At 42.1% G+C, this 15,976-nt stretch overlaps 1 pseudogene; it reads right to left on the bottom strand.

Moving 5' to 3' along the window:
* Positions 1-3,060: 3,060 nt before the first annotated feature.
* Positions 3,061-14,913, bottom strand: LOC105998657 (annotated as a pseudogene).
* Positions 14,914-15,976: the final 1,063 nt, after the last annotated feature.

Genomic DNA, 15,976 nt, shown 5'->3' with positions numbered 1-15,976 from the left:
AGCCCTACATAGGGGTTTTAACTCAACATTTATTAGTACAATGCGCCTCGATCAATGTCTCCCTTTCCATCATCCTCCCTCATCTCTCCCAACCTACTCATCCCCGTAGGTTACCTGGTTGCACTTTCCCATGTGTACACTGAATTTTTTTAATGTATCAGACAGCTCACAGGCTCTCTTAAAGAGCTAAAGAGCTTGGTCCGGAGGCCATACTACCAGCAGCAATGTGGGGTGCCCTGATTGCTACTGCTGGGGAGTCCCCGCCACTTCCACTCCCATCCTGCACCTGGACGCTTGACCCGACTCCATCCTGCTGACTCTAGAAACTCATGGCTCCATTTTCACAACATGTTTTGAGTTTCTGCTTCTTCACCTCCGCATTCAGAATTCCGAATGGAGACACGTGATGGGCATTGATTGCCAGAGCCCAGGTCATAGGAAACGCCTTCACGGTGGGTGGACTGTGTCATCAAGAGGGAACTTCTGTGACACAATCTCCCCCTTAGGTATTTTAGTCATTTATTTAACAAATTACTTCTAGGGCTGGGAAGGTGGCTCAGTGGTAGAGCGCTTGCCTTGCATGCATGAGGCCCTGGGCTCGATTCCTCAGCACCACATATGCAGAAAAAGCCACAAGTGGCGTTGTGGCTCAAGTGGTAGAGCGCTAGCCTTGAGCTGAAGAGATGAGGGACAGCGCCCAGGCCCAGAGTTCAGGCCCCACAAACGGCAAAAAAAAAAAAAAAAAAAATTACTTCTGTAGGTAGCCTGTTAAAGAGCGAATTGTTAAAATTAAAAGGCACTTCAAACAAAAACATGAATAGTAAGAAACAGAGCAGCACAGCACCTGGAAGAATGAGGAGGAAGCAGAGCAGTCTAGGACTGCACAGCTGGGGGGGGGGGGGGGATGAGACTTGCTTAAGTGATTGCACGTGGACAAGCCACAGCACAACCTCACAGCTTCATGACAAAGGCAACATTGCACTTAAAAGTCAAAGAGAAAGTATTGATTAAAAAATAATAATAAGAGAAACCATGGGACCTATGTTTCTTTGGGCCTGGCCTACTGTCATTATGTTGAAAATGAACTTTACAACTTTGATGGGGGTGGGGAGAGGATGGGATGGGAAAGGGAAACAAAGGAGGAGGCTACAATGCTTGATAAGAAATGTACTCATTAAAGACTTACTCCCCAATTGCAAACAGATACATTAAAAGTTTAGGAGAGATGATTTTTAAAATGTACCAGGATTAAACTAAATAAAAAAATAAAATCTAAAAAATAAAATAAAATCTACAAGGTCCCAAGTCAGCAAATGCTATGTAAATTATGGCCTTAGTGTAAATAGTGCTAAAGCAAGTGCTCCTTAGCAGAAAAGTTGGATTTTTATCCAAGGTTTGAATTTATTTTTAAAAGGCTTAAAAGTTACCGAGATTAAGTTAACTCTTAAAATGGCACACAGGTTTTAAAGTTATCTGCTTTTTCTTCCTAAGTCTCTGAATTCTTCCCATGGCCTTTGTGCATCAACTATTTCAGTTATTTTACCAGAAACATTCAACACTGACATATCTTTCAGATATGTCAATCGGTCATGTCCAAATAGGCAGCTAGCAAACTAAAAAGTTGAAAACAAGTCAACACTAGCCAATGGAACTTGTACTTCAGATGGGCTGTCTGTAAATCTAAAAAGCAGTCTCAATTTGTGATGAGCAGATAGAAATCATACAGCAGAAATTCTCATTGAGTTTATTCAACTCTTGCCCTTTCCATTACCCTAGAAAGGTCAGTAATCCAATGAGAGCTAGATTTCACCATCTAGGAAGAACAGGTCCAAAAGGCACACTGTGACCTTAGTTGACAGGCTAGCAATCCAGTCTCAAGTCCTTGTCAGTTCTTGGCCTGGGTTATAATACCATTTAAAAAATAATATATACAATACATTTTCAAAACCTGCATATGAATAAAACTATGGCAATAGTGCCCCCAAACTCCCTTACTGTGACTATGAAAATGGCTACTTCAGGCTGGGATGTAGCTCAGTGGCAAAGCGCTTGCCTAGCAAGTGCAATGTCCTGGGTTCGATCCCCAGTACCAAAAAAGAAAAGACAAAAAAAAATACAGTTAAAAAAGAAAAAGAAAAGAAAATGGCTACTTCACATTTGGTGTTGTGAAATTTGCACAGGGAAGATTGATTCTCCCTTGTGCTTTTGATTGACCACAGTTGTCACAGTACTCTTATAAATAGGATTTTCAAACTAGTATATGCCTGGGACAAGCAGAAAATGTCAAAAGCCATGTTCATATGACCATATAAGTGAAATGAACCTGAAGACAGGGACCCAAGTGGTTTTTTTTTCCTTGCTTGCTATTGTTTTTAATGTACTTATAATGTAATATGTGATTTTTTTGTTTCTTTTTGTATGTTCTTCTCCCATGGTATAACCTCCTGTTTTCACTGTATTTGATTTCAGTGCCCTGCATCTTGTATATACACTTTTCTAATGTGGGGAGGGGAAGGGAAAAAACAAAATGCTTAAATAAGGATACAGGTTGACCCATTGTAACAATGAGATGTACAAAACACTATGTTGAAAGCAAACTTTACAAGTTGGGGGGGATGGGAGGAGTTGGGGAGGTGTGGAGGGAAGGGATGGTAGGGTAAAAACAAAAGAGGAGGTAACAATGCTCGATAGGAAATGTACTTTACTCATGTAACTGTAACCCCTCTGTACACTATTTTTACAATAAAAACTTATTTAAAAATAAATAAGATTTTCACCCATGACCCACTTAGCATTCATTTTCACCTTTTCAAATTTAGCAAATTCTCATTTGTCATAAGTTATCATTAAAAGTTTCCAAATCAGCTGTAACACACAATTCCAGCAATCCCGCCAGCTACAACGGGAATGATGTCTGGAACAGTGCAACAGTCTGGAGTCTCTGCAACATGAACAACGTGGTTTCATTGTTTCCATTTTCTCCCTTAGGTGAAGTTGTCCACATTCTTACAGTGGGTCATAGGAGCCACAAGGACCAGCTGGAGTAACTTGCCTGACTTTCTATCTTTGTCTGGTTGAAACGTGAACTTTCCTATGTGTTTTTCTTTTCTCCTTTATTGAAAGATCTGCACTGAACATATTCTTTCCACTGGATCTATTAGTTGAAAATACCACACTTGTAGAATACGGCAGAATAGAATGAAGTTCATTTGCATTATCCCTCTTCTGACACTCACACACACAATGTCCACAGATACACTTTCTATTGTTACTGGAAAGATCTGAGCTGTTCCTTTTCCTGCAGTAAAGCATCCATGTCTCCACCGTTAGCTTCATCTGTGCTACATTCACAATATCAGCCAACACAGCCCTTATTACACGCACAAGCTCCACACTCAAATGTTCTATTTCCTTTATGACGCCTGAGCCTTTTAGGAATGCCTTGGCGTTGGCATCCACATTCACGGATGAAATGAAGAACCTCTAGTTCTTCAGTGATCCCTGAGGCTTAATGATTTCAGAATCCATACTGGTTTCAGAATCTTTATCAGGACATTTATTTGAAGTTATTCTAATTTTGAATTGAATCTCATCTCCAATGGAGTTACTGGAGCACTTTCTTCCATTTTTCTCCTGGTCTATTCCCCCATTCTTTCAGTAGGAGTTGTGATTTATGGTCATTCCTCCTAGCAATTTCCTGTTTTCTGAAATGATTTCTGGAGAAAGGGACAGATATATTCCCACTGCTGAGTTGGAGATCACATTTTTCAGTTTCTTATAAACAGGCTGAAACTCTCCAGTAACTGCAAAAGAATCATCTGAAGATAATTTTCATTGAGTTTCTGGATAAGAATGGAAAGATTCTGGATGAAAATGAGAAGATGATCATGAATAATGGCTCATTGTGTAGACATTATTTTCCAGATGACCTCATCTATCCTTTGGCAAAATAATGTCACTTTCCCATCTCCAGCAAAGCAAGAGCTGGCATCCTTGGAAAACACAGCAGCTGGGTGACATTCCTCTAGCCAATCAATGATCCACACACCAAAACATGAATAACAGCATCAAATACATTCTCTGGAGGGTTCAAGTTCCCAAATATGCAGTTTACCAACAAGTCCATTAAATAAATACTTCTCCTTTAGCAGTGAGACTGAGCACAGTTTTGTAGCTGAATGGGCTGGGATAGTTCTATTCACTTGTGCAGATTCCTGAGCTTTGTTGGCATTGTAGTAATATAAGGTATTGGTTTTCTCCACAATGAGACAAAACCTTGGGTCTGCCAGTGCTGTTACCCAGGGACATCTTCTCTGCCTGTGGGCTACCATGGTTCACTGCCTCCACCTTAAAAGCCTCCAGCTTTTAAGTTTTTCTCAATTCTCCCCAGCATAATTCATGGCCAGATAGTCAAGAAAGAGGAAATGTCCATTATACATTCCATATCCTGACCTTCATTAAGAACCTTAGATGGATGTCCAGTGTTTGAAGAATAAAATCTGGAGTCTCTTATGTGCCCGCTAGTCCCTGACCCTATTCTGTCTTCTCACAGGCCATCAGACTGGTTGTTGTCATGTAGGAACAATCACCGTAGCTCTGGCACTTAACATTGCCTGAACTATTCTCCTTGGTCCTCAGAGGAACTCCCAGTCATTTGTCCAAGCTCCAATCCAGGAAGCCTTGCTCAGATCCTCACAAAGCAGGAACCAAGTTCTTCTGTGTGCTATTCTACTATGGCATTTATGAGAGATGAAGGTAGAAAAATGCGTGATAAATGAGAATTTCTCCTCTAATATCAAAGCTGCAGCCTTCCATAACCAAGATAAACCATAAAAAGAAAAAGTCAGGTGACAGTGGATCTTAGCTACTCAGGAGGCTGAGATCTGAGGATCATGTTTCAAAGCCAGCCCAGGCAGGAAAGTCCATGAGATTTATTTCTAATAAACTACCAGAAGTGGAACAGTGGGTCAAGTGGTAGAGTGCTAGCAATGAGTAAAAGTCAGCAGGGACAGCACCTATGCCCTGAGTTCAAGCCCCAGGACCAGCACAAAAATAAATAAAGAAAAATTGTGCTCATACAGTTAAAAGGTGTAACAAAAAGACATGCTCGGATGAATCTGGCTATAGTTCTAACTCCTTAGTAGGTCGAGGCAGGAGATTGCTTGAACCCACAAGTTCAAGACTGGCTTGCTCAACATAGTAAGTCCTCACCTAAAAGAGAAGAAGGAGAAGGGAAAGTGAGAGAAAGTGGAGGAAGTGAAGGAAAAATCAGGAGGAAGGAAGATAAAGAAAGAAGAAAATGGAAAAAACAAAATATAAGTGTTTTCTAAAATGTCTGAAACAACAGATAACCTTGGCCCCAATATCCTTCTTCCTCACCGTGTCCTGAAGATTCTTACTAAGCAAATTAGAAAAATGGAGACCTATCTGAAAACGCTTACAAAGCCAATAAACACAGAAAAATGAAACACCCTCAGATCCCAAAGGGGCGGACGACCAGGTCTGAGCTGAGATGGGAACATGTCATGTAGCTGAAATTTGTTGTGAAATACCTTCACTAATAAAGCGGCGAAGTCAACAGTTACACTGGTCAACCAAAATTACTCCCTGCAAAACAAACAAATGAAATGTAGCTAATGGAGACAGCTAATCTGAAACTCAAATAGTTGCTTTGGTCTTCTGCATGGAACAGGGCAAGGCAGAGCATCTGAGGAAGTGGTGAGCAGACCACACTCTGCCTCCACATTCCCCGGCCCCTGCTGTCTCTGGTACTTGGTGCTAGATGATGATTCACTGGTCAATTCCACTTAACCTTGACCTGAAGCCTGCCTTGACTTCAAGTCTTATGCTCCCCTAAGTATCTGGGTGCTCTTCTCTCTACAAAGATCCCTTTATAATAATTCATTCTGCTTTCTTGTTTAAGATGGCCATGTGCCCTTTGCTCTCTTTCATCTTTGCTTTTCTTTCTATATTAGCCTTCTGGGCACATAAGGTTCTTGCATTTCTTACTTGTGGATTTACCCATCTCGGGCTTCATTGTTCAGGTTTCTTGAAAGTCTGTGAGGGACAACCCAACCCAACACAGAGTGTATGCTGCTGTTCTCGTAAGTAAAATCCTGAAATGCCAGTCTCCAGGACAGGCAATGCAAGGCCATCTCTCCCTTTCTGAGTGTCTTCTTCCCATGACATGGAAAGGGCACATGATGTCCAGAGCTACTGCCAAATTCTAGTCTTGAATTCTCGGAGCTATTCAGTTATTTTCTGCAGATTTGAGATGGGGATCTTCTCCATCTCAGTTAAATGCTCATTGGAGGCTAGAAGGCATGCGCTTGTCTTCTCTAAAAACCTAGCAAAAACATACAAAACCTGCGACTATTGAGAGTCAAGAAGGCTAAAGGAAAGAACAAAAAAAAAACTGCCAGGCAAAATTCTATAAGACACTTTATCATTTAGAGGCTATTCTCCATGGAAAGAAATGAAGAAAACAGTAGTTTTAAACAAGCACAAGGAAAAAGAAACACACAAACACAGTTTGAAGGAATCATGGCTAGCATGCAGAGGCCAGAGACAGAGGCCAGAAGCTTCAGTGATCCTACAAAGACCCTGCCCCTCCTCCCCCTCATGACAAAAGGCTCCCATGGCCATCTGGCTGGCTCACCCCACCTGTCCACCTCAGGGGTCTGGCGAACACCTCCAGGGTAGGAGAAATAATCCAACTTACCCACCTCCTCCCCAAAGCCATTCCTAAGAACTTCCAGAGCAAAACACTGAAAGGGGAAAAAAATATATCTGCAAGGGACAAAGGCTGAAGTTATTAGCAGAGGAAAACTCCCAAGAGATAGCATTGCTTTCTCAAACAGCCCCTTGTAGGCTTGGGAAAACGTACCATACTCATTTTGTACCCCGAGAGAAAAACTTTTTATAACCTTACAAAAAAGTTACATAAACAACACTATCCCCTTTGTTGGTTTCTTTTTCTTTTTTTTTTCCCAAGGATTGTTTTTGAAAATAGATAATTTTACTGATCCAGGAGCCAAGAACTGTTGCTCTGTCTCAAGGAGCAGTTGGATGCACTTTTTGGCAGGACTCTTTGTTTACCTTAGATTATGCATGTTTGCTGGGACATCAGAAAGAGTGGGGCCTGGAGATAGAAGCACCTGAGTGGAGCCTCTTGGAGCTGACAGATGGCTGGCGCTGTCAGGGAGCAACAGGCCCTTCATTCACTTGCTCCCTTTTTCTTTACACTCTCCCTTAATGTAGATACCGAGATGCATGCCTTTTGCCGAGTCACTCAGACCATAGAAATGAGTCCCAGGAAAGACACATTAAATCTGCCAGTTCTCATACCCAAGAAGGCAAAAGGAAAGAAGAAAGAGAAGGTAAAGTCAAAACTCAAAACTCAATAAGACTACTCAGGAGGCTGAGCTCTGAGGATCACGGTTCAAAGCCAGCCCATGAGACTCTTATCTCCAATTAACCACCAGAAAACCAGAAATGGTGTTGTGGTGCAAGTGGTAAAGCGCTTGCCTTGAGCTGAAGAACTCAGGGACAGGGACAGTGCCCAGGCCCAGAGTTCAAGCCCCACAACCGGAAAGAAAAAAAAAAAACTCAATAAGAGCTGTGCATCAGTGGTTCATGCATGTTAACCTACCCACATGGGAAGGTATGATCTAGCAGATGACAGTTCAGTCCAGGCTGAATAGACCATGAGAATCTATTTAACTCCCAGAAGAAAGTAAGGCTGGAGGCATAGCTTAAGTAGTGGAGATCCAGCTGAGCAAGCAAGGCCCCAGATTTAAAGCCTGGAACTGGCACACACACACACATGCGCGCACACACAATTAGGATAGAAAGAATAGCCCCTAAACAATTAGCTAATAAAGTGACATGTTATAGAAGAAAACAAAGGAAGTTATAAGAGAACATTACTTTCAAACATGCACATCCCACAGCAATCAGATTACTTCTCCTTCGAATATTCCCTCCTTAATCTTCAATCTGATAGATGTTTCCAGATGTTCCAATTAACCCAGAGGAAATAGTTAAGAATCAACACTGCTCTGAAGTTTGGCTACATTATGTAAAGCAATAGGATACAACCTAGTGGGAAGGAAACTTGGACAGTGCATAAAGCTTAATGCTTTCATGTAAATTTGCTTAAAATATACGTACAGAAACTTCTACAAGTGTGTGTTCTTTAGTCCAAAACAAAACAAGCAGCTTTAAGAGACAGGATCAAAACTAAACTTCCTTCACAGAAGAATGTATCCCACAGATGTTTTCTTGAGATAGCTATCTGGAGGAGGAAAAAAGGAGTAAATTCTGTTAACTCACAAGCCTGTGCTGGTTGAGTTTCCTTCTCTTTAATTACGGCCACTCAGTAATTTTGATATTAAATTTTGATGTTAAATGTCCTCCCCTAACAAAAGGATGAAATGCAAATCTTTGGGAAATCATATGTGTGATGCCAGATGTTTTTAAACTCACATTTGCAATGATCAATTTCTGTATGCACTACCACCTCCAAAGGATTAAATCTGCCAGGCACTGGTGGTTCACGGCCTGTAATTATAGCGACTCAAGAGGCTGAAATCAGGGGATCAGGGTTTGAAGCCAGCTCAAACAGGAGAGTCTGTGAGACTCTTATCTCTAAGTAACCACTAAAAATCTAGAAGTAAAACTGTGGCTCAAGTGGTAGAGCACTAGCCTTGGGTGAAAAAGCTAAAAGACAGTGCCCAGGCTCTGAGTTCAAGCCCCAGTATCAGCACACAAAAAAAGAGGGCTGTGTGGTGGGGGGAGGATGGTGGAGGATTGATAGGCGCATCCAGCATGGACTCCTCTAATCCCAGCACCCAGCACAGGGCCTGGCTCTCTTTTTTCTTTCCTTTTATTTTTTTTAATGTCGGTCATGGGGCTTGAACTCAGGGTCTGAGAGCTGTTCCTATTTGTCCAAGGCTAGTGCCTTGGTGATTAATTGGAGATAAAAGTCTTGCAGACTGGGCTGGCTGTGAACCAGGATCCTCAGACCTCAGCCTCCTGAGTCGCTAGGATTACAGGTGTAAATCACCAGTGCCCAGCTAGGGCCTGAGTCTTAATAGGACTGGACAAACATGAGAACACTCAAAACCAGGCCCTCTCTGCAAATACTAATCTGCCCGGTAATTTTCTGAGGGAACAGGATGAGAGGAAGGTTTCTAAATTCCCACATCAGGCCTTAAAGAATGCACTGACCATCTGTACTTGTTCATTTCCAAAATCACAATTATTTTCTTAGTTCTGAGCTGAGAATCAGCTTGGACACACACAAGAGGAGGCAGAAATTGCAGGCATGTTGATCCTTCGGAGACGCCGCCAGTCAGCCGCCCCTGCACCTCCGCACGAGCACATTCTCTGCTGTTTTTCTTGGAAACCCATGAGAACACAGAGAGTATGTCTTAGCAGCTTCCAGGTGTAGGCAGTGGGCCCAGCCGCTTCAAACAGGGAAGCAGGCAAGGGGGAGGGCGGCCAGAGTAATGGAACCCAGAACCGCCCATGGGGCGCATCGCTTTGCAGATACAATTCCTGACTGTTCCCCTCTACCTGGATGGCCACTGTTTCCTCTGATTTCTCAAAGGAGCCTGCATACACATAGAAGGACCACTTTTGCTTATTGCAATAGAAGAAATAAACAGGCTGCACTACTTTCGTCTTCCTATGCTAGACTCGCTCTTCCTGTTGTTTCTACAGCCATGTTATCAAAATTATCCTCCAGTCTACAGGGATGTTGAACTTCCACTTTGTGTAAGTTGCCCTGAAATTATACATCTCTCCCTTTCTTTCCTAGAGTTCATGAATGTTTCTTCTTCTGTCCCTTCCACTTCAGTGTTAGGAGAACATCAAGACAAATATGTATAGCTCCTCAGGAGACTGAGATCTGAGGACTGAGGATCAAAGAGGACCCTGTCAGAAAAGTCACAGAGACTATTATCTCCAATTATCCAGCAAAAAGCTGGAAGTGGAGTTATGGCTTAAGTGGTAGAGCTCCAACCTTATGTTGAAAAAGTCAATCAAGAATCTAAAGCCAGGGCTAGGAAGATGGCTCAGTGGTAGAGCGCTTGCCTTGCATGCCTGAGGCCCTGGGTTCAATTCCTCAGCACCACATAAGCAAAAAGAAAAAAGCTGGAAGTGGCGCTGTGGCTCAAGTGGTAGAGCGCTAGCCTTGAGCTGAAGAGCTGAGGGACAGCGCCCAGGCCCAGAGTTCAGGCCCTACGACCAGACCCCCTCCCCCAAAAAAACAACAAAAACACACACATACACACACACCAAAAAAAAATCTAAAGCCCCGAGTTTAAGCCCCAGTGGGGGTATACATATATACATAAACTAGATAGATAGATAGATAGATAGATAGATAGATAGATAGATAGATAGATAGATAGATAGATAGATAGATAGATGATAGATAGATAGATAGATGATAGATAGATATGCAGAGAATAGTCTGATATGTGACTATATGTCTCAGTCCTTGTTTTCTCCCAATCCCGAGGCTGAGGCACTGTCTCCCCCTCTAATTGTTCTCCTGAACATCATGTAAATGGGTGTGCCTCTCACGCAGAGAAAACTGTTCCCATAGGCCTTTTCCCCTGCAGCTTTGAAAATGTATTATCAGCCTTCTGAAACTGGGCAATACAATATTCCTTGGTAGGTAAACGGATTGTGTTTAGACAGGATTCACATATAGTATTGCATTTTTTAAAGTGAGTTTATTATCTTTAAGTGGATGTCAATGTACAAAGGAATACAAGACGAATACAATGCGTCTTGACCAATGTCAGCCTCTCCAACATTCTCAGCAATTTATGAATACAATGCGTCTTGATCAATGTCAGCCTCTCCAACATTCTCTCCCAACCTACCCCTGCCCTCACTTTTGTTGTGTGCCAGTTAAATTCTCATCAGAGACTGGAAGTCATGCTCCTTTCCTCTCTAAAATCCCAGGAACACATTTCCTGATTGAGTTTTCAATCTCACCGGTTGAGTAACACTGTAACTTCAGGATGACAAATGAATTAGCTGACTGGAGCCTAACTCCATAACAGGGAGAGAGGACTATGGAATAATATCAGATCCTTATGAAAACTTTCAACACATTATTCAGAATTCCTTCACACATCTACTCAACATATTTGAGATCATGTTCATTACCATACATTGGCTTAGAGACCTCTAACTCTTAACTGTGAGAATGCCCTATGATGCATTTGTCACCATAGAAATCTCCCCCAGCTGTTGTCTAATGGTTTGTGTGAAAGTTAGAGTGGTTCTGACTAACTGTATTATTATAGATTTTCTGGAATAAATGCTATGCCATCTCTAGTTGGGAAATAAGTCTGATGTCAGTGCAAAGTTTTCTCCTTAGACTACTGAGATTGTTCAGGCCTGTTGGGTTGACTAAATGCGGACTAGAAGACAAACAACCCATCCAGTCCCATTCCATGTGTCGGTTTGGTAACAAGAACTGAAGCCCTCAGGCCAACTACCAGCACAACAGCACCAGCCTATGTGTCTGGACTCACCAGCAATGCTTTCTGGTGATACAGAGCTACGTGGCGCCACTAAACTCTGCCACACAGGCAGTATACTATCCAAAACACATGGGTCATCCAAGAACTATGAAGCCAAATAAAGAAGGCCAGAATTCCCTTTGAAAGGCCAGCAGACAGTATGGCACCGGTCTGACACAGAGCTGTAGACCAACATCAGTTTCGATCAGTCAGTGAGCATAGCATGTAAGCTCTCTCAGTGCAGGATAAAACTTGGACCCCTCTCACATGCCACATGTGACTTCTTCCTCATTTCTCTAGTGTGACCATTTAGCACTCCCAAATATTAAATACCTTGACAGATCCAAAGTCACTTAAATCCTTGGTTGTGACCGATCTAAGACTTGAGTCTTAATTTAGGACAATCTCACAGTTTGAATAACTACCCCCTCCCCATACACACACAAGATATAGATAAAAAGACAGGCAGATACAGACAGAGACAGACAGACAGACAGACAGAGACAGAGAGAGATCTCATCATCTTCTAGAGCAACTGGCTGGGAAAAGGTATGAAGAAACCTTCTGGTTGGTAGTTACAGAAATAAGATATACACATGATAATTAACCCAGCATTAGTTTTCCAATAATGCTTTCTTACCAAGAGTTTCAAGGTTTAAGTTGGGTTTCTTGATTTTTTTGTTTTATTGTGAAAATACCATACAGAGGGGTTACAATTACATGGGCAAGGAAATGAGTACATTTCTTATCAAGCATTGTTGCCTGCTCCTTTGTTTCCCCTACCCATCCCTTCCCATCTCCCACACCCCCCCTCTTGATTTATTCTTAAGTAATAGATAAATCTATTATTTTGCTGTATGGTTCCTTTCCCTTGAAGTAACTAGACAATAGTCAGGCACTGACTAATTACAATAAAAGTAAGGTCTCCTATCTCAAGTTTCAAAATTTTCACACCCCATGGCTTTATGCTAGAGAAGAATGAAGAGATTAAAAGTAACTCAGACTGAACTACCTAACTGACAAGGAAAAGATGAGAGTAGAAAAAACAAGTTCACCATTTTGGTGCTTTTGAGTTTGTGTTAACTTCATAATTCATAAATTTCAATAAGTGATGCATTTTTAAAGATTTTTACTAGCATGTATTTGTAGAAGGGGTTTCATTGTGACGTTTTCATGATGTATACAATTTACCCCCATCAACCTCACCCCCTCCAACTCTCTCCCTCAGTCAACCTCTCCCCTTCTTAAAACAACTCCAACAGATTTTATTGCTCTATTTTCATACAGGCATATAAAGTACTTGTTTTGTTTTACTGTCATTTTTTTTCCTTTTTTAAGTATACATTAATTATACAGAGGGCTATCACCTTGGTTTTATATAGACATATATTACAATCTAATCAGATTAACCCCCTCTGAAGCTATTTTCCCCATCTTCCCTCCCCTACTTTTGTGCAACAGATTTCAGTGAGATCCTTTATACCATCTTCATACACAGACTCAATGTAGGTCCTCTGTCATTCTTTCCCTCTTCCCCCATTGGTCCCTTGTTTCCCCAAACAGTGTCATAGCTACAATCATATCTCCATCCACCTATCCATCCATCCATCCATCCATCCATCTGTTGTAACCCTAATATGGATGAAAACACACATACACCAAAAATAATAGTAATTAAAAAGGACAAAGGTGATGGAGAGCTGCATGTTCCATTTGGGTTCATCTGGCTCACCCACCCCAATTTCACAGCTGGAAAGAACAAACATCCTATGCATCTATCAGAACAAAACACTGTCAAATATGTGCAAGCTAACATCCCACTAAGCCCCAGCACTACCATGGCTTGGCTATCTTTCCCAAACTACATCTGGTTTGTAGAAGATTTGAAGATGGGCCAGGAAGAAGCAACAAAAGTTTCTGGGAGAATAAGAAGAGGAGCCACAAAGATGGAAAACAACCATAACGGAGGAAATAATCCCGTAGAAGATGTGTTTGCTAGGTGATAAGTTTTTTGTTATTCATCCTGAAGTACCTGCTTCTCTACATCTGGAAAGAATTTTTTAAGCATCAGAAATATTTTAAATATATAGTTCAATAGCATTAAGTACACACTGCAGTGTATTCATCCACAGAAACTCTAAAACTTTGTATCCATTATATAATTCCTCCTTCCCCTCCCTCCTGCCTCTTACAAACATTCTGTTTTCCTTCTTTATGCTTTTTATGGCTCTGGCTATCACGTAGATGTGGAATCCTACAGTGTTTATCCTTTGACAACCGGCTTATTTCACTTAGCATAATGTCCTCAAGCTAAAGGATTATTTTTAAGAAGGCATTTAACAAGTATTAGCTGAGGGTGCTGCCCAGCTGTTTTCCATCTTCCATAAGAACAAAGAAAACACAAGAAAATGTGTTTAAATTACAAGGGTAGAAAGAGCTGTCATGCTGGAATATAAGCTTTTTTAAAGAAATGACTTGGAGCTGGGCACCAGGGGGCTGATGCCTATAATCCTTGCTACTCAGGAGGCTAAGATCTGAGGATCGTGGTTCAAAGCCAGCCCGGGCAGGAAAGTCCATGAGACTCTTATCTCCAATAAACCACCAGAAAACCAAAAGTGGTGCTGTGGCTCAAGTGGGAGAGCATTTGCCTTGAGCTGAAGAGCTGAGGGACAGCACCCAGGCCTGGAGTTCAAGCTCCACGACCAATTAAAAATAAAAGAAAACAAAAAAGAGAAGACCTGGGACTTTGAATTAACGCTGACCAAAATGTTTCAAACAGGGATGTAGTAGCATAGTAACATTTCCTTATACAATGTTTACAATGAGTGAGTGAAGTCTACAAGCCCTCATGGAGCCTCTAAGGGCAGCCATCCTTTTCTTGGGCGGGGAGGGGGAGGGGAACCCTACAATTTACTCCCGGCAACGGTTAGTTTTATTCACTAGTAATTAATATGTATCATTATTTCCATATACCAACAACTGTAAATAGCATGCAACTCAAGCATGAACTCTCATAAGCTATTAGAAGCTGCCTAAAAACCTGTGGTAATTTGAATCCAAGCCTGAACACAGAAAAGATCCCATAATTATTGTTTGTCCTGGGTCGAAAAGAGACAAGTAGGTAAGAGTGTCATGCACGATCTTGCCATTTCTATGAAAACTCACATTCAGACTTCATTTTGCAGTGTCAGTTACTAGGCACGGATAGACTCTTGCAGTGTGGATTTCCCTCTGGCTAAAAGGAGTTTCATGGTACTGGTCAGTCCCGTACTGTCCACCTAGCATGTTCATACTATGTATGTAAATAGACCAGAACATAAAAATAAATATTACCCGTTAGTCCTCCATTCACTGGTCTCAGGCCCATGTTTCATGGGTTCTTTCTTCCCTTTATTTTCTTACTTCCATCTCTTGGGACGCTTTCCCTCCTAGCACACAACCTTCCCTCATCTTTTCCATAACTTGAAAAACAACTACCACTTTCACTGAAAACAAACAACAGGTTGAGGGCCTGAAACTCCTAGGCTGCTTTCCCTTGCTCATCCTAAAGAGGAAAGGAGAAGTTTTCAAACTCGTTGCTCTCCAGTCCAGATACTCCTTTCTATGTACCAACCTGAAAGTGTTTGATCACTAATTACCCATTAGTGGCCTAATTCAAAACACTCTTTAAAGCCCTCTGGTTTTCCTAGGTATATCATCTTACCCAACCCATTTTTCAAATGATTTCCCCCTTTGACACTGATCCCTAACTTCCCCCTGGTTATGTCTCTTCCCTGTCTTTCTGTCTCTTTCAATATAAATGGCAGTGTTCACAAAGACCTTACCTCCTCTGACCACACTAGCTTGCTTGCTTGCTTTTTTTGTTGTTGTCGTTGGTGGTGGGGCTGGAGCTCTAGGCGTGAGCGATGTCCCTCAGCTCTTCATCTCAAGGCTAGCGCTCTACCACTTGAGCCACAGCACCACTTCCAGTTTTCTGGTGATTTATTGGAGATAAGAGTTTCACAGCCGGGGCTGGGAAGGTGGCTCAGTGGTAGACTGCTTGCCTTGCATGCCTGAGGCCCTGGGTTCGATTCCTCAGCACCACATAAGCAAAAGAAAAAAGAAAAAAGCCGGAAGTGGCGCTGTGGCTCAAGTGGTACAGCGCTAGCCTTGAGCTGAAGAGCTGAGGGACAGCGCCCAGGCCCAGAGTTCAGGCCCCACAACTGGACCCCCCCCCCAAAAAAAAGAGTTTCACAGCCTTTCCTGTCCAGGCTGGCTTTGAACCACAATCCTCAGCTCTCAGCCTCCTGAGTAGCTAGGATTACAGGTGTGAGCCACTGGTGCACGGCCGCACTAGCTTTCTCAGCATTCTCTCCAACAACAATGGCTCAAGTGTTATTGTCCAACCACCTCCTGTGTAATCTAACCACATGACCCGCACACACCTGAAT

The sequence above is a fragment of the Dipodomys ordii genome, unplaced genomic scaffold, assembly GCF_000151885.1.
Source record: "Dipodomys ordii isolate 6190 unplaced genomic scaffold, Dord_2.0 Scaffold168, whole genome shotgun sequence".
NCBI lineage: Eukaryota > Metazoa > Chordata > Mammalia > Rodentia > Heteromyidae > Dipodomys > Dipodomys ordii.
The sequence above is the reverse complement of the archived record's forward strand: the minus strand, read 5'-3'. Positions and strand labels throughout refer to the sequence as shown.